The sequence below is a fragment of the Notolabrus celidotus genome, chromosome 10, assembly GCF_009762535.1.
Source record: "Notolabrus celidotus isolate fNotCel1 chromosome 10, fNotCel1.pri, whole genome shotgun sequence".
Taxonomy (NCBI): domain Eukaryota; kingdom Metazoa; phylum Chordata; class Actinopteri; order Labriformes; family Labridae; genus Notolabrus; species Notolabrus celidotus.
In genome coordinates this window covers 5,792,005-5,812,377 of record NC_048281.1, presented here as the reverse complement: position 1 = coordinate 5,812,377, position 20,373 = coordinate 5,792,005, and the positions used below count along the sequence as shown (strand labels likewise).

At 37.9% G+C, this 20,373-nt stretch overlaps 1 protein-coding gene across 1 annotated transcript in view; it reads right to left on the bottom strand.

Moving 5' to 3' along the window:
- The window catches only part of lrp1bb (low density lipoprotein receptor-related protein 1Bb), a 426,184-nt gene that overhangs the window by 224,950 nt on the left and 180,861 nt on the right, over window positions 1–20,373 (bottom strand). The gene's annotated exons all lie outside the window — the stretch shown is intronic.

Below are 20,373 nucleotides of genomic sequence, written 5' to 3'. Positions count from 1 at the left end.
AGTTTTAAACATTGAGTTTTCAGAGATCCAGTTTTCATTGGCGTATCTAACTTTGACTAGCTATCTGACACATTAAGATTAATGCTGTGGCTGAGTTATTTGGAAAGCAATATATAAATCTCAGTAAGTGCATGCTGGAGACCAATATGTCAGCTGATAATCATAACTGTTTGTTGGACAGGGGAAATAAGAATACAGCAATCAAATGTGGTGAGCATCTTTTGACTACCAAGCCAGAGGCATGTGTTTTTATATCATCTCCTTCCTTTTGAATTAAAATTGTACATATCATATTTATACTTTTAATTACTTTTATAATTATCTACAAAAGAAATAGTAAAAAGAAGTGCATCTAAGTGTGTCCAAAAACTGAAACTGTCCACACATAATCTTATCAACCTCGTCGCAATGACTTTACATAGACTGTAAACCATGTATTACTACGACTAATACTATCCGTCTCATCACTATCATCTCTCTCCCTCTCTTGTTCTCCTCGATCCTTCTTTCCTACCCCAGCTCGGTCGAGGCAGATGGCTGTCTAACATGAGTCTGGTTCTGCTCAAGGTTTCTGCCTGTTAAAAGGACGTTTTTCCTTGTCGCTGTCACTGAATTCTGCGAGGTACAATGCTCATGGTGGATTAAGATGAGATAAAACTGAATCCTGTCAGTAAAAGGGGGCTGGATTTTATCCTGTCTTGATGTTGGGTCCCAACTTGGTTGAGAAGGACGGTTGTCTAACATGAGTCTGGTTCTGCTCGAGGTTTCTGCCTGTTAAAGGAAGTTTTTCCTTGCCGCTGTAACTAGCTAAATACTGCAAGGTGTAATGTTCATGGTGGATTAAGATGAGATAAAACTGAGTCCTGTCAGTAAAAGGGGACTGGATCTTATCCTGCCTTGATGTTGGGTCTTTGTTAATAATTAAACATGGAGTAAACTCTAGACCTGCTCTGTTTGTAAAAGCGTCTTGAGACAACGTTTGTTGTGATTTCGCGCTATACAAATAAAGATTGATTGCTTGATTGATGTGTCCCTGTTACCTTTACACACCTGCATTTATACTGTATATGGAACTTCAGGAGTTCTTCTACTTTCTATGTATTAGATTTTCATATTGCCCTCAGTAGAGTATTGACTGACAGGTGGTTGGAAGGATTGGAAAATAACTGCATTTTCATTCAAGGGCAAACTATTTTGTGAGGTGCAAAGGAGCAAGCAAACAGAGAGGTATTAAAATGTTCAATGCCCAGTGCCCTCTGGTCTTCAGTGACCAGACAGAGTCTGCCTGGACGTGTATGAGTACTGCTCTGGCTCATAATGGTGAAATGATTGTGAGGTAGTAAAGACTAAGAGCTCAATAAACTTTAAAGAAAATCTGAATGCAAACTATATCAGAGATTTGAAATGCAAGGATAGGCTCTTGACGTATATCATTTTATTGCAATTATGCTTTTATTTCTTCAGCCCCTGAAAAAGGATCACTGCCAGGCACACTCAGAGGTTTAATTGTAAGTTTTAATTTAGGGTTGCAAAGTGGCAGGAAAATCAGGTATATAATTTGAGCCAGAAATGTACAGAAGAGTGTGAGGGTCAGTGATTAGAAAAAATAATTAGAGGAGGAAGACCTTTTGTTTTCATCATTCACTTTCAGGAAAAAAAGTAAAAATGCTGAGACTAAAGTTCAAATTTCAATAAGATACGGACTAATACTGATGGCTAACAAACACTTGAAACAAAAAAATACATTATTCAGTCTCTTTGATCCATCAATCTTAAAATGTAGCACATTGATGTAAACTGAGCAGCAAGCAGAAGGATAAAGCAGCCCCTCCTCGGTCAGCTAACTGTACCCACATGCAATGAACAACACTGGCAGAGGGAGAAGGACTGGCACCAACTGTGTTAATTAACTGTGATCATTGAAAGACAACAGTGTATCTTACAGTGGCTATTTCTAACATTGTGTTTGAATATCAAGATTATAATTATTTTGAACGCTATTCATATTAGTGTATGATACATCGGTATCAAGCATATGTTGACATATGAGCTCATAGCTTCATGCTAACTTTGGGAAACTTTGTTTTCAGTCATTAAACAACCTAACTAAAGTGATCAACTTTAGTAGTATTATGCAAAGTGTTACATCACCATCTAGCAAGCATTGACCTTTTTTCTCCTAGTATATATCTCCTTTACTCTTCCATAGAAATGTGATGATTTATGACACAAGGTAGCATTTAACCAAGAATTGTATTATGCAATCTATGAATCTTACATGATTATATGTATACTTACGTATTTTATCAACGGAAAAAATCATGCAATGTCTTTAAATCAACTACCAAAGTTTCTACATGCCTGATTAATATGAATTACATGTTTTTTTTCACATGAATAGTTTTGTTTAGTTTAGTTTATTCACACACATCATCACAAATGTACATCTGTATATATATTCAGTAAACATTTTCACAATGGTTGGATGTGTAGAAAGGGGTGACCCCAAGGAAGCTATTTAAAGCTTTTAATAGGGGGCCCAATTTCCAATTTCCAGCAAATAAAGTGTCAACAGACAAGATACAACAACAACATACTAACAGACAACAAACACACAACAGACAATCCCAATGTTGTGGTTACACACATAGATTAGTGGGTGCATTGATATGATCAGTAAATTAATCATATATTGCCAGAAGTTGCAGTTTTAGCTTTTTCTTGAAGATGGAGATGGAGATGGAGTGTGACATTTTTAACCCATCGTCGAGCTCATTCCATATCTGGGGTTCTTTGCATACAATGCTAAAACTGGTACATTTTAACCTTCGTTTTTTCCCAGTAATTATGTTTTTATTCCTGGTGGCATGAGTGTGCATAGGTAGGAAGATTGGAATAAGATTTTCTTAACTGATCACAGTTTAAAACATGTCTGTTTGCTGTTGTGCCTTATCAGCCCAAACAAACCAGAGGAAAAGTATTAAGAATAGTGTTTGTTACCTTGTTTTATTTTTGGCTGCTAAAGGCACTTTACTGTGACATTTATCTTTGAACCTGTAAGAAACACATAACCGCTTCTCTTACTCAGTGTGAAAAAAGTTGGTGAAGTAAAATGGGGCAAAATTGTTCTCTAACTGCTGAAATCACTTCAGGTTAAAACTGCAGAGAAAATGGAGGACTGCCATTGTATTCCTACCATGAACCACACACTCAGACTTTAGGTCACCTTATTGATATAAGGACTGCTTGTTCCTAAAGTCTCTAAAAGCAGTGTGGGAGGTATAGAGCCTTCAGTTATCAGGCCCATCTCCTTTGGAATCCTCTACCAGTCAGGGTCCAGGAGGTTGACACCCTCTCTACTTTTAAGAGTAGTCTTAAAATTGTTTTTGATAAAGCTTATAGTTAGCGCTGGGTCAGGCTTAGACCAGCTCTTAGTTATGCTGCTATAAGCTTGGACTGCGGGGGGAAATGACACCCTGGGATTCTATCTCTATCTGTCTGTCTCTCTCTCTCTCTTAATCTCCTCTCCTTCTTTCCAACCCCAACTCAGTCGAGGCAGATGGCTGTCTAACATGAGTCTGGTTCTGCTTGAGGTTTCTTCCTTTAGGGTTATTGATTGATTGATGGATTGATGGATAGATGGATTGATTGATTGATGGATAGATGGATTGATTGATTGATGGATTGATGGATTGATTGATAAGCTAACATCATTAGAGTTCAAACTAAAAAAGTAAAAAGGAGCTAAAGACAAAGTGCTTACAATTTCCCCATATCATCAAGCATACAATAAATTACTGTTGAAGCTTGTTTCCTGTTCCTGAGCTCACTGCACTCACACAACCCATAGAGATATAACCCTCATTTTTAAACATGATGTTCATTTTCAACTAATTTGCATTGGCTAAGCAATTTTGCAGTAAATGTTATGCTGCCAAAACATGTTTTTATTGAAGTTGAATCAAAATCATTCATGTGGATGGGATAAGCCTATCTCATTGCATCACTGCTGCTGCGTCAGAATGCAAAGCTGGTTTCGTTTTGGCAATCTCAAAGGTTATACCGGGGTGCTATGTTTGTAATCTACGGTAACCGTGATACTGAATATATGCCTGTCTGCACAAACTGTAGAAAAATATCCAAATTGTGTTTTCAATGTTTGAAAGTCAGAAAGGATTTTTAGAAAAACATTTCTTGTTCGTTTCAAGAGGTTTGAAAAAGTCAAGAGATAGGAGTTCATACTTCATGAAAAGAGTGAGGACATTTTCCAAGATATTCTTAAAAGGCCCTCTCAGGTCCATTTAATGTGAAACAAAAGCTCAGTCTTCAGAAGTAAATACATCAGTCTGTGGCCTTGTGCTGTTAAAACATGTATTCCTGTAGCCAGCGTTGGCAAAATGTAGCACAGATTGTAACAGAACAGTTGCATCTCTTTGGTTTTACTCAGCTCTTAAATACTCTGTTTAGCTACTGATTACCGAGAGCCCTGAAAACCTTTTCCCCCTGTTCCCATAAAGCACGTTCTTGTATTTCAGAAGACACACTGCTTTCTTAAATTGAACTTTCTCTTCAGCAAACTAGTCGGGAATATCAGAAGGATTACATTTATTTTCAAACTTGGCCATGCAAATCATTTTTGGTACGAGAAATACATTTCTCCAAACCCTAATTTACTCTTAAGCCACTCTGTCTCAGGTGGTTAAAACACATCCTTTTGCAGAACCCTTTAAAAAAACATGAAAACTAAAAGCTACAGTGTTTGCAATTTTAAGTGTGAGCCAAATGCCATCCGCCATTTGATGCCGTCTTCAAACCACAATTTCTGTGAAAATGATCCTTTTGATTGGAAAGCAACATTCATGTCAGAGTAATTCAAAGGGTGAGGATGTGTTTTGGTTATTTTAGGGGTCTTATGCAGGGAGAATGTGCCTGACATAATGTGCTGGGCTGAAGAGAAGCACTATACTGGCAAAGTGGAGCCACAAAAAGACCTGGAAATATTCGATGAAGCATTGAATACAATCAGCTATGATGGCAATGGCTGTAGAAAAGCCTAATAAGAGACGAGAGGGGAAAATTACACTGCTTAGATAGATGCATTGTGATGGACTGAGCTTTTTCTTAGACTTTATTATCAGCAAATTGAAGAAAAACAAGAGAGATGCATCCTCAAACTTTAGCTTGTCTGCTAACTTTCAGAAACAAGAGAAAAAAACAACTAAAGGGAGAGAAATAACTGCATTTTCATTGTCATGTGCACCAAAAGAATGATGGGAAGCAGAAAAGCCAAGAGGATCTTTTACAGCGATGCATAAGTTCTCTGATTTTATTACTCCTCCGGTTCAGATTGAAATACTGTTTCTCTTATGGTTGCACTCCTACTCTATATGAACTTCAGCAAACCTCTTAGCACTTTTATGGGAATGCATTTTCAAAACCATACAGTACTTTGAAAAATGTGTATTAAATTGCTGTCTGGTACAAACAGTTTGATGTAGTAGGTGCTTTAGAAGAAGAAAATTGTCAGCCCTTGACAGGTGGGTCAGAAACCGATGCTGCTTCCAGCCATCTCTGTTTACTCAAGCTGTGCAGACCCCATGTGACCTGAGCATTATTATTCATTGCGTGGTATGGTTACTATCAGGCTTCCCTGTTGTGCAGCAGTATGCAAAATGACTACATGCCAGGCTGAAGATATTCAAAGCTAATCCTTATATCTGCTCAAAGACGCCAGATGATCAGCTTTCCCTCTTGGCAAACAAAGAGTGCTGCAGGGTTTGTTTATCTGCCACTGAGCCTGCTTGATGCTCCTCACATACTTTGAGCTTTGCGGTGCTACCTCTGAGAACTTGAGTCAATAGTGAAGTACATGTAGTAGCCTTAATACTATGGTCTGCAAAAATACTGAATGTGGAAGAATCGTAAAGCTACTCAACAAAAGCTTTTCATTTCCTCCATCTGTGCATACTCCTGCTAACATATTATTTAGAATTAATGAAATCATATCTTATAGGGATAACCGACAATGAAAGATGCAACAGAAAGGCTCAAATTATACATGCTTACCACAAAGAAAATGTGGGAGCAGACTACTTCACTTCTTTCATTATCTTCCCAAAAATGATAATGACTGCACCTTAAAAGAAGCGTGATCTGAGGCTCAGAGCACACACAGAAATATTCATGAGCTTCTGAACAAACAGACATAAAACAGTAAACAGCATGAGCCCATTCCACAATGTGGAAGAATATTAAAATATTTAGTTTAATGTTACTCAGTCGAAACGCAGAAGAATGTGCATTCATAACAGCAAGCAAGGGCTCATTTGTAGTCTGCAGCAGTGTCATTTGCTCTAATCAGATGTATCAACAGAATGATCTAGCAATTGCACAAAATTAATTCCATCTGTTTTCACATTATGCCTTGTTGGAAAAAGTGGCTGGTTTGAGAGATGTGAAGCTCCGAGGAGCTTTGTTACAGGGGTTTTGAGACCATTATGGTTTTCTTAAATCTTATCGCTAAGATTGAAATTCCATGTCTGTGCCTCTGTCAGCAAAATGAGGTGTGTGTTTTCACTAAAGGAAGAGGAACAAGTATATTAGGAGCATGCATACGTTTCACTGGATTTAGAGCACACTGAAATTGTCATAGATCTTTACAGTGATTTTTTACCAGACCCTGTCAATGTTATTTTTGTGTTATGACCAGCTCTTAGTTATGCTGCTATAGGCTTAGACTGCTGGGAGAACTGGCATACTGGGATCCTATCTCACCCACTATCACTTACTTGAACTCTCACTGTCCCATTAAAGTTACTAACCATAGACCTTAGTGGAGTACCTGAGCTTTAATGTCTCGTAGGTTCCTCTGAGCTGCCGTAGACGTCCTGCTGCTGTGGACGTTCTAGGCTCCTGCTGCTATGGACGTGCAGTCTCCAGCAGCAACAGCTACTACTATCCGTTTCATCACTATCATTGCTCTCTCTCTCTTTCTCTCTTATTCTCCTCTATCCCTCTTTCCAACCCCAACTCGGTTGAAGCAGCTGTGTGTCTAACATGAGTCTGGTTGTGCTCAAGGTTTCTGCCTGTTAAAAGCAAGTTTTTCCTTGCTGCTGTAACTAGGTAAATACTGCGAGGTGCAATGCTCATGGTGGATTAAGATGAGATAAGATCGAGTCCTGTCAGGGAGAGGGGACTGGATCTTATCCTGTCATGATGTTGGGTCTTTGTTAATAATTTAACAGAGTACGGTCTAGACCTGCTCTGTTTGTAAAAGCATCTTGAGATAACATTTGACGTAATTTGGCGCTATACAAATAAAGATTGATTGATTGATTGATTGATTGATTGATTGATTGATTGATTGATATGACAATTCAATTCTGATAAAAATAGTCCAGTAAAGCATTAGTTCTGTTAGTAAATGCTTCCTCTATATGCAGTATATATATATTTTTTTAAAGAAGCATTTTAAGTTCAACATTAAGGTGCAATCTCAGAACCCATCGCCGATCACCTTCTATCAGAGCCTGATGATGAGGGGCCATACATGCCTCCAAGAACCGATGACAGCAGTTACGAAAACATCTTCCAGCCTTCCCTTTCTGTGCTGTGTTTATATCTGCAACGTAAACGCTGTCATTTCTAGGTCCATTACATCCCCCTGGGATGTCTCCTGTTCATCTGTTTTAAGTGTCTGCAGGTCTCAGTTCAACAGTAGACATATAGAGGCTTCACTCTGGCTTACTTCAGCATTCAGTGTGATCTCTAAAAAGAAACCTGCTTTCTTGTGATTTACTCACAATTTACAGGTCTTGAGCTTGCCAAAATAACAGCATTTCGATACAAATCTGTACATGCAACATGTAAACTTTGTTGGGTCTGTCTTCAAGGAGAGAAAAACAACTTTTAAAATGGTGTCATTTCTGATGCATTCTGAGTATAGGGAAAATCTTACTGCTGCCTGGTTTTACAACACAGTTACAGGCAGATCCATTGCTCAAGTTTACATCTTCGATCTAGAATGTTCTGTTAGCTGCACTTGCATGATCATATCCATTTTTTCTGTGGCCCCTGCCAGTTTGGCCGGGTCAAGACGCGTGCTTTCTGTTTGTGAAGATAAATCAATTGTTGTCAGATCACTACAGATGGGAGCCAGGATGTCATTACAGAGTTGTGTGTTCCTCCTGCTTTTGCTCTCCAACCTGACTACCTTTCCTGCATACACAAAAGTGGACTGATATGTTATTGATGAATATTACTCATACATGAAAAAAAAAGATGCTGGAACACACACCATGCTGAAAGTCCAGACCACCATGCATTGATTATACATTTTGATACACAATCTGCACTCCAAATAATAAAAACTTAGCAAGTGTTTTTATCTTATTTCTAGTGAAAATAAATATTAGACTTTATATCAGCCAAATTTACCAGACAAACCCAGATAAATCTCTTAATTAAAGATATTACAAGCCAAACAAAGAGCTGGCATGCTCATTCTGAGTTAAAATAATGTGTCAATGGGGTAAGAAAATGTACCTGTCTAGTTACTTCATGAATGACTTCATTCAAGAAATTTAAAGCTAAAAACATATAGCTTTTAGCTGGTTATGAGATAGACTGAAATGAACAGTAATGCCCTTTTATGATGTACAAAATCAAATAAGACCATCAGCAATAAGATTGTTGATTTCTAAATTGTGAAATTGAATACCTGTAAACACTGCAAGGGGGTAGGTGTCAGATCAGAAGACTGATAACACACTGCAAAAAAACAGCCTTTTAAAGTGTTCCTCTGCAAATACTCAGAATGACTGTTTAAAGAAAGCAGAATACGTTTTTTGTCTGAAAAGCTAATGTAAACATGTAGCCTACAGGACAAGATCGGCAAATATATATAAGGTATGCTAAATCCATAGGGGGCACCAAAATCAACACAAACAGAAAGTTTCTGACAGAAGCTTTAACAAGTACATTTTTCTTGTCCCATTGGCAGATTATTTTTTAATTTATTACAGGCAATCCTAATCTCAGTTTTGGCTGGTCTTTATCTGATATTGTGGTCCTGTAATAAGACAAATATACTAGCTCAGTTTGTAATTTTCGCAGCATAAATAGAGATGCAATGAGGAGCAGCTATTACGTTTCTCATGTACCTCTACCAGAGGCGTCTAACATCGACAATCTACACCAGGGGTGTCCAAACTTTTTTCAAAGAGGGCCACATATGATGTTGTCAGAATACCTCAGGGCCAGTGACTCCTACTGAGACTTTGGAATCATAAAAGTTATATATGAAATATCTATTTAATAACAATTATTTTACATATTTTCTCAATAAATCAGTAACAAGGAAGTACAATGTAAAGATAAGCAAACTTTATCTTCTTCTGGAGGAAAATGTTTTTCATTCGGGTCGGGCAATGTGGGAAAAATATTGTCTCATTGTTTTTCTATGGCAGGATCACGATCTGGTTTTCATCACACTTCTTTTTCATGTTGTTTTTAAGATTTTCTGACCAGCAGACAACAATTTAAGAACAATATAATTATTTACCTGAGTTCTGAACATTTATTATGCACCAAATTTTGCCTTTTCTGCACAATTTTATAATTTTGATCTTGTCTTGTGTCCTCTTTTGTGTCTTCTGAACTTTTAGTGTTCATCAAGAACATTTTCACATCATGATAAAAACATTAATTTGAAAACCTGTCAGCCTTAAGAGTTGTTGTGTTTCTTCTTTATTGCCGTCTTGCAGAATTCCCAGAGCTTTGGCTTTATAAAAGTAGTCCATATGAATCTTTTTGAGACGTTTCTGGAATGACTTTAGTTTTGTTTGTGTGCTTGAAAGAAACTGCAAATGTACAGATGATTCAGGAGGTGATTCATTTCTTTGCTAAAAATAACACAATTTAAGATGGAAGCTTGGGGCCATAAATAAATGGACCTTGGGCCGTGATTGGCCCCCGGGCCATACTTTGGACATGCCTGATCTACACTATCCTCAATAGTTATTCACCTGAACATGAGAAACCACTTCCAACCACAAATATTTGACCTGTGTGCCAGAAATACAAAAACTACAAATGCGGATCTCATGCACATGCTTTGGCTCTGTCCAAAGATTAAAGGCTTCTGGAATTGTGTCATTCAAAGTATTTCAGCAATCATAACAAAAAACATTTCACAGGACCCTAGATTGTGGATCCTTAGAGACCTAAAATCCATTAAGTTGACAAACCATGTTAAGTACTTTGTGTTGCTAGCCAGCACTGCAGCTAAAAGAATTATTTTGACTAAGTAGAAATCATGACGTCCCTCCCTTGCAAAGATACTGACTTTATGAACTGACATCATACTGTACTCCAGAGAAGATTCTTTATAATGTGAGGAGAAGACCTTTAATGTTCAGGCTGATTTGGGGAGCATTTATGGATGCTCGACCTCGACTAAAATGTGAGGACTGATGCTGGATTATTCTTTTATTTTATTTTTTCCTGTTAAATTCTGGACTTGAACATTATGTTATTTTGTATCATACTGTTCTGTCAATTATATAGTACTTTTTGACAACAAAAGAAATGTGTATAAAATGTATGTAATGAGAACCACATCAAACCAAGGGTTGGGGTGTGTTTTTTCTTTTGTTTTGTATTTTATTGTTGTTGTGGTTGTTTGTTTGTTTGTTTGTTTGTTTTCTCTTTAATTTTCACTGCTAAGTTGGACTGCACTTTCTTTTTTGCTCTTAACCCCTTTATGTAATATCTCTATTATTGCTATTATTATTAGATTTTTGACTTATTTATTTTCAAACTGTGAATTCTAATTCCATTCTAATTTATTTTACTTTTTGTGTCTTTTTTCCTTTGTTTGCATAAAATGTAAAAAAAAAAAAAGAAACTGAGCACAAATCATTTACCTTGACTGTAAGAAATAAAATTATCATTATGAAAAAAATTAAATAGAGATGCAATTTTGGGCGATATCTGTGTGGGTAAACCATGAAAGATAAAAGTAGTTTGTATTATTATTTCAGTTTCATGCCAACACAGGTGAGTAACCAGAAACACAGCCAATGACAGTTATCTAGCTTACATTATGCAGAGCAGTGCAGAGTCCCGGAGGACATGTCAAGTTTTGGTATGATATGTATTAAGAACTGGTAATGTTAGCATGGTAGACTTCCACTCTCTATGAAAAAGCAATTTTGATAACCACACATCTTCAAGTTTCACAGTAGAACAACTTCACTTTTAAAACAGATCCTTCTAAATGATTCATGTTTTAGTTATCACTGACAGCTCATAACCAAAGCTATGAGCTCTTGGTGATATAAATTATAAAGATTACCCTGAATCTGCTTTCTTAGACTTCACAGGACAATGATGATGTGCGCAAGTGAGTAGCGCAATAAGAAAAGTGACAGTGTGTTTCCTAGCAACAATAGCTTTTAAATAAAAGTTAACCCTCAAGGGCAGGATGCCCACCATGAGACCTACATCTTCTATGCTCTCAGTTTCATAAGCGATTTAAAGTTATTTAAAGTTAAAGTTAAGAACTACAGCAGGATTGAATTTCTGCATATGAAATTGACTCCACATCACTAACCAAGAGAAAACCAAAACTATCCAGCAGACCTCCTAGGCAGTACTCCGACCATGCACAATGGGCCTCAATCACTGGCAGAGTATGAATAGTAAGTGGATCACTGTCCCTCTGCCAATACAAACAACAAGTCTCACCATTGGCGAAAAGACTAACCTCAGGCTAAAAGATAGATTTCCCCATCTGGCCTAATTATGGATTCCCTTATGGGGATGACTATGGCCTTTTTCTGTGAGCAGCCAGTCTCTCCCCTGAACTCGGTTTGCAATCAAGGTCTGAAATTAATGTGGAGCTAATTTAAAATGCAAGCTCAACACAGGTACATCCATGGCAAGCCCAGCTAACTTTAATGAGCGGAGGCCCCATCCATAATCCAGGAGCTTAACCTATTCTGCAGGTCTGTAGCTGTGTCGGGTATCCTCTGGGTGGCAAGAGTGACAAGATTGATTCTACAGCGATGAAACTGGGTCATGAAATCCCCATGGTTCAAACATTCAAGAGTTTCCAGGAGGGAGAGCGGGGGACATATTATTTGTATAAGTTGTGAAATGATTGCAGCGACACAATTTATTGACAAGGCTTTAGAAAGTTATCAGAGAAGCTTAAGTATGTCGACTTTGATGTGACACAGAGCTGTCCGGATGGTCTAGAAGGTATAATTTCCCCCAAGAAATTGAGCAATACAAGCGCATATACGTGTAGTTTTCAGAAAATTTAATCCTGTAGCTTAAACTAGGGCTCAAATGTGACAGTAAATGTTGTTAATCCCTCAAAGCACAATTCGCTGAGGGATTTGAAAACTGGTGCACTGCCAGGCTTCTGACATGCCCTTAAATATTAGAAGAAACAGCATGGGTGTGTGTGTCGAAATCTTCCAGCAAACAATACAATTTTAATTCTAGCCACTCCCGAGAAAGAAAATCCGCTGTAATAGGATCTGATGACACCAGATTGTTTCCTCATATTAGGGAGAGTAATGATATGAGTGACAATGTCTTGTCAGTATTTGGAACAACAAAGTAAGATGCATGAAATATTGATTGCCAGTCTCTGCTGTTATTTATGTACTGTGTAGTGAGGCCAGGCAATCAATCGTACCCAGTGCTACAAGGATAACAAGCGCTGGAACTTTATCTCCTCAAACAGCAGAGGAAAAACTGACACAGAATTGAAAAGTGGAGGAGCTCGAGACAGAAAATACTTTGACAAAATCCTTGGTAATTACCTTGAATCGTCAAGTCAATCTATAACAAGCACAGACGTTTGAAATGACTATGAAAGTCAAAGTTTTTCCAGGTAGAGTGACTGCAGTGATCACAGAGTATTCACTTTCACTACATACTGTAAATCATACATCCATCTTTTTCACATATGCTGACATGTTACAGTCTATAAAGCTTGTTGGCAGCCTGTTTTCAACCTACTGAGACGCCATTCTCATGGCTACTTATGTGTCAGCATCACTTATCAGAGGCTCCCTCACCCCCGAGGAAAGTGCTTGTTTGTTTGTTTGAGTTGTCATAATGAAAGTTAATCAAGTGAGATAATTGAATGTTGTTCAGAGACAGAGAGTGAGGAAGGCTCTTGTTTGACATTGTTTGTTTACTGTTGCTTTATCATTACAAAAGAAAAGAAAATGTTTCTGTATTGTGATTTTTGTGCAAGAACGCCACAGTCATGTTCAAGGCTATGACAAAAACATTTAATGTTTGTCTTAGACAAAAAGGATTTTTGGAGACAAAGGGACGGGATCACCAATAGGGTTGAGTTTTTTTGCGCCCACACCTGTGCAAATGAGCCGAAAAGACATTATTTCACAAATCACGTTCAAAGGGTTAAATGCTCCACAAACCGCACTGCTGAGCAAATAGCGTATCTGCGCAGCAGTGTTGTTTGCATATATTTAAATGATAATAATCAGGGCTTAAATCCGTCTGATGCTGTCTGAGGCTCAACCCCCGCACATGCAAGCTGTGCCGTTACGAATGAGGTTTAAATCCTCACCTGAACAAGCTTCTTTTTACTTGCTTGCTCCAGGAAGTAAGCTGTATAGAAACTTTAAAATTTGTTTTTATTCCCTCACTGCTGAGCTCATCATATATGTGTTGATAGAATTTAGTGTTGTCAGGATGACAGCACAGCATTGGGCAGCACGGTGTGGTGATGCTTACAGTTCATCTCAGTCACAAAAACACAAAACAAGAGCAAACTATGCAGAGCTGCAGGACTTTTTGGGATACTTTAACGCCTGAATATCATGAGTGCAATTTTTTTTTGCAAATTAGTCTTTAAGACAGAGTAGATAGTGGGGGCAAATGTGCAATTCTTTCACAGTGGATTCTGCCAAGAGTGTGCGGAAAGCTCTTGTTCGGCAGTGTGTGACATCATGAGAAAATTAAAATATAAATTTTTAGATAAGTTCTTTTTATTTTTGTGCCATTTTTTTTATATCACTGACCATCATATTTAGGGACTAGAGTATAAAAAAAATACTAAAAAACGTTAAATAATAATAAAATAAAAATAAATGCATAAATAAATACATAGATAAATGCATAGATAAATGCATTTATTTATTTTATTTTAAATAATGGTCTCCCCCAAAAAATTCTAAAATAAACAAGAAAGTTCCACAAAAGTAGTGAGACTCTGGTGGTAAGACCCCGTAAACCAGTAGAAGTAGCAGGAAATGCCCCTTAAGCAGTTTGTTAGCTTGTAACTTGATTGCCCCAACACATTTCAGTGGGTCTTCATGCTGTCAATCAATGTCACTACCCGCCGTTCTGTGATCAAGTGGAAACAAAACCAAAACCCCTTATATGATTGTACAATGTTCGTTCCATTAAGGGGCTCTTACTTTGAAATACAAACAGGAAATGGCAGCAGCCGACTTACGCTACCTTTATAACACCGGTCTGTTCTAGGTGAGATCAATAGATCCCTTAATCTTCACTTCCTAGGTTTATGAAAACTATTGCATGTTTCACTCAGTACAACATTTAGCTTACTACTTTTATTGTTGATTTCTGTAAGTTTGCATTAGAAACAGTGAGCTACTGGTTTAATTTTGCATGCAGAGCAGCAGACACAGACCTCCAGGTGATGTGGAGAAAATGTTATACATCTGCTCTTTATGCTTTGCTGTAAAAAGTATGATAGAAGTTTAATTTAGAAATACAGGTAACAAAGTTTTGATGATGCAATTTAATTTTGTGTCAAAGATGCATCCAGGAAAGAGACCACTGACTCTGATACGGATTCAGATGACAGCATCAGTAACACACCCTGGCCTGCACCCAGTCAGCCATGTGCTGCACCCAAAGGTCCCAAATGCAGACTATTGATTATTAACCCACCATGTAGCAATATGTTGATTGCTCTTTTGTATTTCTTACCTGATAGAATGTAGTTTTCTATCAGTTCAGTTTTTGTGATAAATGATCAGACTTGGACACCACAGGAAGTTATTACATCATTTGCATTGCTTAGAGATAAATTCAAGAGAAGCTTTGTAATCGACATAAGATACTTATGCTTTTGAAAATAATTCTGTCTGATATGATATCTTATTTTTAAGTGTAATTTTCTCAAGTCCTCATAATTACACTCGACTCCTCTTCCTCAAAAAAACTAGAGTACGACCAAACTAATACTTTTAATTTCTGCAGCACTAGATGTCCAACAGGTAATCATAACATAATCTTATTTTACTGGTTGCAAAAAGTAAAATATGCAAATTAATTTATAACATTTAGTCTGTTGTTGCCACAGAATATCTACTCTGAGTAACAGAGTTCAGAGGAATGTTTGGGTTGATTAGCAACAGTCCAGTTTGAGTAAAGTTGGAGTTAAGTTGTGGAACTACAGCTGTAAGTTCTTTATCATTACTTTTTACTAAGCAGTCATAATAAATACTATTGCTCTCTCTGTGAGAATGTAATTTGTTCTGATTATTTTGTGACCACTAATGTTTGCTATAGAAGCTTGGTGGGCTGTCTTGCAAAACTGGATCTACCTCTAGTGTGCATGAAGCAGAGAAAATAGTCTAACCTTCATTAATTTGTGTAATTAAAGAAAAATGAAGACATCAAAATTCTGTCTTCTGTACTACCTATGACAACTAAGTGTAAATACTAAATGGTTGAAAATGTTAAAGTCTGTGCAGCCTTCATTTTTGTTGTTTTTAGATGCCCCCCCTGATTTAACTGTTGTACCACCCACCCTAAAATAGTCTGGATCTGCCCCTGACTCAATCCCCTGCACACTTGTGTGCAGCTGCGAACAAAGGCTTCCTCTGTTTCCGCTCTGTTGTTCGGTTTTGCTCCTTGTAAATTTTCACCCTGAGCTACATGCTGAATAATTTTCATAGGAAGTTGTAGGCTTGTGAGCAGTGACCCTGCAAAACACTCAGCCTTTGAATTTTTTTTACTGTCTGTGACTAGAATGTCTTTTGATATGAGAAGGTGTCAGACTTTAGTCTTTTCAAAGTCTTTTCAAAGTCTCCTAGTGTATAGTAAAGGCTTGTGTTTGCCAATGAAGATGAACTGAGAGACAAGCCTTCCTCACTTCCAAGCAGTAATGAGATTTCATTCTGTTACTTTTCTGCCAAATTCACTCAGATGGCAACTATAATTCAAATCCCCAAATAACTTAAATCAATGTGTTCTCAGCAGAGGGCAAAAACATTGCCTTTGAGGAGTTGTTCTGAGACATGGAAATCATCTCTGCATAAAGGTCCAGATTACCCTTACGTGGCAGAAATGGATCCAAATATAGTTGAATAAAATACATTTGAGAGGCTGTCTAAGAATGCTTGGCGAGGCAACCTCACCTCATCACTGTAACACTCAGTGGCATTCAGAGGATTATTTTTGCTGATCTGTTGGAGTGAGTGAGTACAATCATGTGTTTAATAACAGCCAAATATGCTCCAGAGCAACATCTGACAATGTTTGTCTTCACTGTCAGTGCAATAAACCTATCTTTTATCTATTGTACAGTCATGTCTCTGCAGGTCAGAGCTAATATGATATCTGGAAATAGAAATTCAAAATAAGTTTAACTACACAAGGAAAAATGGCTTGTTTTCAGTGACTTCTCTGACAGGATGCACCTGAATTTTAAGAAGGCTGAGAGTTGAATTTTGAATATCATTAGCTAAACAAAGCATCCCAATACATCTGCAATTCCGTGTGCTGAAAACTGCATGTACTCCATTATATCTGAGGCACGCTCTATCAGAAACACAAGCAACACTGTGAATTCTACTACATTTGCCTGTCTGTTATCATATCTTCCAAATCACTGTTTAGCTAAATGAGCTTATATTGTGGTATCCAGGATTTGTTAGATAAAAAAACAACAAATCAAAATTGATTACGGATTGTGGTAATAAGATCTGTAATGTGAGGGTTCAAAGGAAATGGCAGGATGGAGACGGATAACTTTTTAAATAGCCTTTTTATTGTAGCCCAAGCAGCCAATGTGGAAGTACCAGAAACCACATACACACCAATTGAAAAACGATGATCTTTACAGCAGAAATAAACATGTTTACAGCCTGGTACAAAAGACGAGTGGAGGATAGCTCATTTCTTAATCGGCACACACTGTACGAGTGGTGAACTTTACCATAACACAGCAGTTTCAAAGATATTAAGATTACAAGTTTCCCATTATTATAGGCACAGCTGACTTGATTGACAGGCAGGAACACTGTAGCTATTTGCTAGGAGGCTCAAAGCCCGCCTCTTTACGTCACACTCGCTCGACAGCAGTTAGGTTGAGTTCAACATTTCCAATATGGCTCCCGCCGAAGATTAGCTTCAAAACAGCGCTTCAGAAACAGGTGGGTGACGTCACGGATACTACATCCATTATTTATACAGTCTATGCTGTCGCCACGTTCAGACAGTCTCAACCATAACACTTCCTTGTCTCTCAATCACATGCCACACAGCCAACCAATCAGAGGCCTGGATGAACAAGCTCTGGGTAATGAGAACCACAAAAGCACATTCAACATGTCTTGGCCGCAACCACAAGATGCCCCAGAAATAATTACAATATTAGAAATGCACAAATAATAACTTCAGCAAACTTGTATGTAAATAGCTCACTATACAAACAATACAAACTAATTTCAACCTGAACTATAAGAGTTACCCAAATTCTGAATCTACTTATCTGTCAAAGGCTGTAAGTTAAATCTGCAAGAGCGTAAATTGTACTTAAACTGTTGGACAGAAAAATATGCTTAAGAAGAATTGAAGCATAAAGAAAATGCTGCACACTGAAATTACTTTACTGTGAGCGAACAGCGCATTTCACCAGTTGCTTCCTTAGGTTGGACCTGATTCGTCATAATCAAAAGGGAATTTACAGCTCTGATGAATACCTCCGGTCACATGACCAATCATCAAAATGTATGGTGTCGAAAGAGTATGATGTTTCCATTACTTCTACAATTTCAAATAAAAGGCATGATGAAAAATCAGAGACACAAGAACACAAAAACATCAAAAACACAAGTATATGGGGCGCTGTTGGCCTAGCGGTCTAAGTGTGTGCCCCATACACAGAGGCTATAGTCCTCGTTGCAGAGGTCGCATGCTCGATTCCAGCCTCGACCATTTACTGCATGTCCTTCCCCACTCTCAACTCCTCACATTTCCTGTCTCTCTTTAGCTATCCGATACATTAAAGGTGACATATCATGCAAAATGGACTTTTGAATGGTTCTCTACCTGAAATATGTGTCCCTGGCATGTCTACAAACCCCCCGAGAATGAAAAAAAATCCATTCTGCCCCTGTTCTGATTTCTCCACCTTTCTGTAAATGTGTGTGAAACGAGCCGTTTCAGACTTCCGTGTTTTTGTTACGTAACAACAATATCCGGTCTGTCACGGAGTCAGAGCTCGGAGCTTGCTCAGCCCATAGACTGTATAAAATAATACTGAATCCCTCCTCCGTTTTTCATTACCTGCACAAATGTGTGCTAACAAGGAGCTTAGGAGGGAGGCATGCTAGTTGTAGGCTGTCTTAATAAACACAAAGGTCGGTTTTACTCCCCACGTCTGCAGATTTGAAGATCTAGTGGAAGACTTTTATTTGTCATGGATAAGTGCTAGCGCTAGTTAGCATAGCTACATAGTTACATGTTCATAGCTGTGTACCAAGACACATGTCTACATACTGACAAATAAAACAACAAGAAACACAGAATCTGTGACCAATCCTTCAGAAAAGGTCCCGCTGCCTTTCTGGCAGAGGTCGGTTTTACTCCCCACGTCTGCAGATTTGAAGATCTAGTGGATGATTTTTATTTGTCATGGATAAGTGCTAGAGCTAATTAGCATAGCCACATAGCTACATGTTCATAGCTGTAGCTGTAGCTGTGTACCAAGACACACGTCTACATACTGTCAAATAAAACAACAAGAAACACTAAATCTATGACCAATCCTTCAGAAAGGTCCTGCTACAGGCGCCTCTCCGTCAGAATCAGATTCTGGATCAGATTCAGAGGGTTGAAGTAACGTGATCTCTGAGCAGCCGTGTATATTCAGCCAACATGTAAACATTAGATCAACGTGCTGGACAGCCGAGGCACATCCACTTCCTGAGGGGGCGTAGTCAGAGAGAAAACAGAGTGTTCTGAGGAGGAATGAAGAAGAGGGCTTTTCAGGCATGCCAAAATCTGATTTCAAAGTGTTTTTTTGAGCATAAACTTTAAAGACATGTTTTGGGGACCTCTGAGACCAATATATATTGATGAAAAAAGCGTGATATGTCACCTTTAAAGGTGAAATTGCCCAAAAATAACTTTAAAAAAAAATCACAGATATAAACCAAGAGAACAACGCCCCCATTTTAACTGCAATAAACAACACTACTGCCTCTTGTCACTAGAATGGAAAGGGGGCAGGTATGAAGGGCCCTATTTAATTTGTAATTTATTTATTATAGGATATATTTACTCGTCTTTCCCTAAGAGCCCAAGTACCTGCAAGAAGATACACGTGTCAATAAAGGTTTAACAAAAAAAAACTTTAGATCCTGTGTTTCATTAAGCACATACGATTGATATGTGTGTAGTTCATGAATCCAAAAGGCCTCTCTTCCTAGGAACTGGTATAGACCTTAAACATCTACAGGGGAGCCAGTCATGAGAAACTGCTGGCAAATCATATCAAACGATATTTTAAACTGGACTGACAACACCCGATGATGTTGTTGACAGGTCTGCTCTTTAGCTGTTTTAGCGTCAATGTTAGCTTCACAGGCTGAAAAGACAAGCTGCTTCACAACTCTCAGTTCACAGGTCTGTGTTCAGGGCTTTTCAAGGTGCTAAAGGACATAACTGAGAGATTCTGACAACTCTTTTCACCAGCTGTCTTTGGCAGTTTGAGCTATAGGCTACCTGTTAGCTACCTCTCTAAGGGTTTTACAAAAGCTATCATCTGGATTGTTTATGTAGAAAAACTCACTGCTGTCACTTCTATGAACAGTTCAAAGAAAAGCCCAATGCTATATTCTGTTCTGAACATCACAAAATGATGTTTTTTTCAATCTTTACTGCACAAAGTCACTGCTTTAAGCTTGTTGCTTCACCTCTTACATTTTTGACAGTTTCATTGTTGTTAAATTTTAAATGAAGTTAACCTCCAATCAAAATATGGGTCAATGGAATTTGGCAATTGCACCCTTCTAAAAGTTTAGTTTTGATTTATTCTTTTACTCAACTTTTATCTAAGTCGAA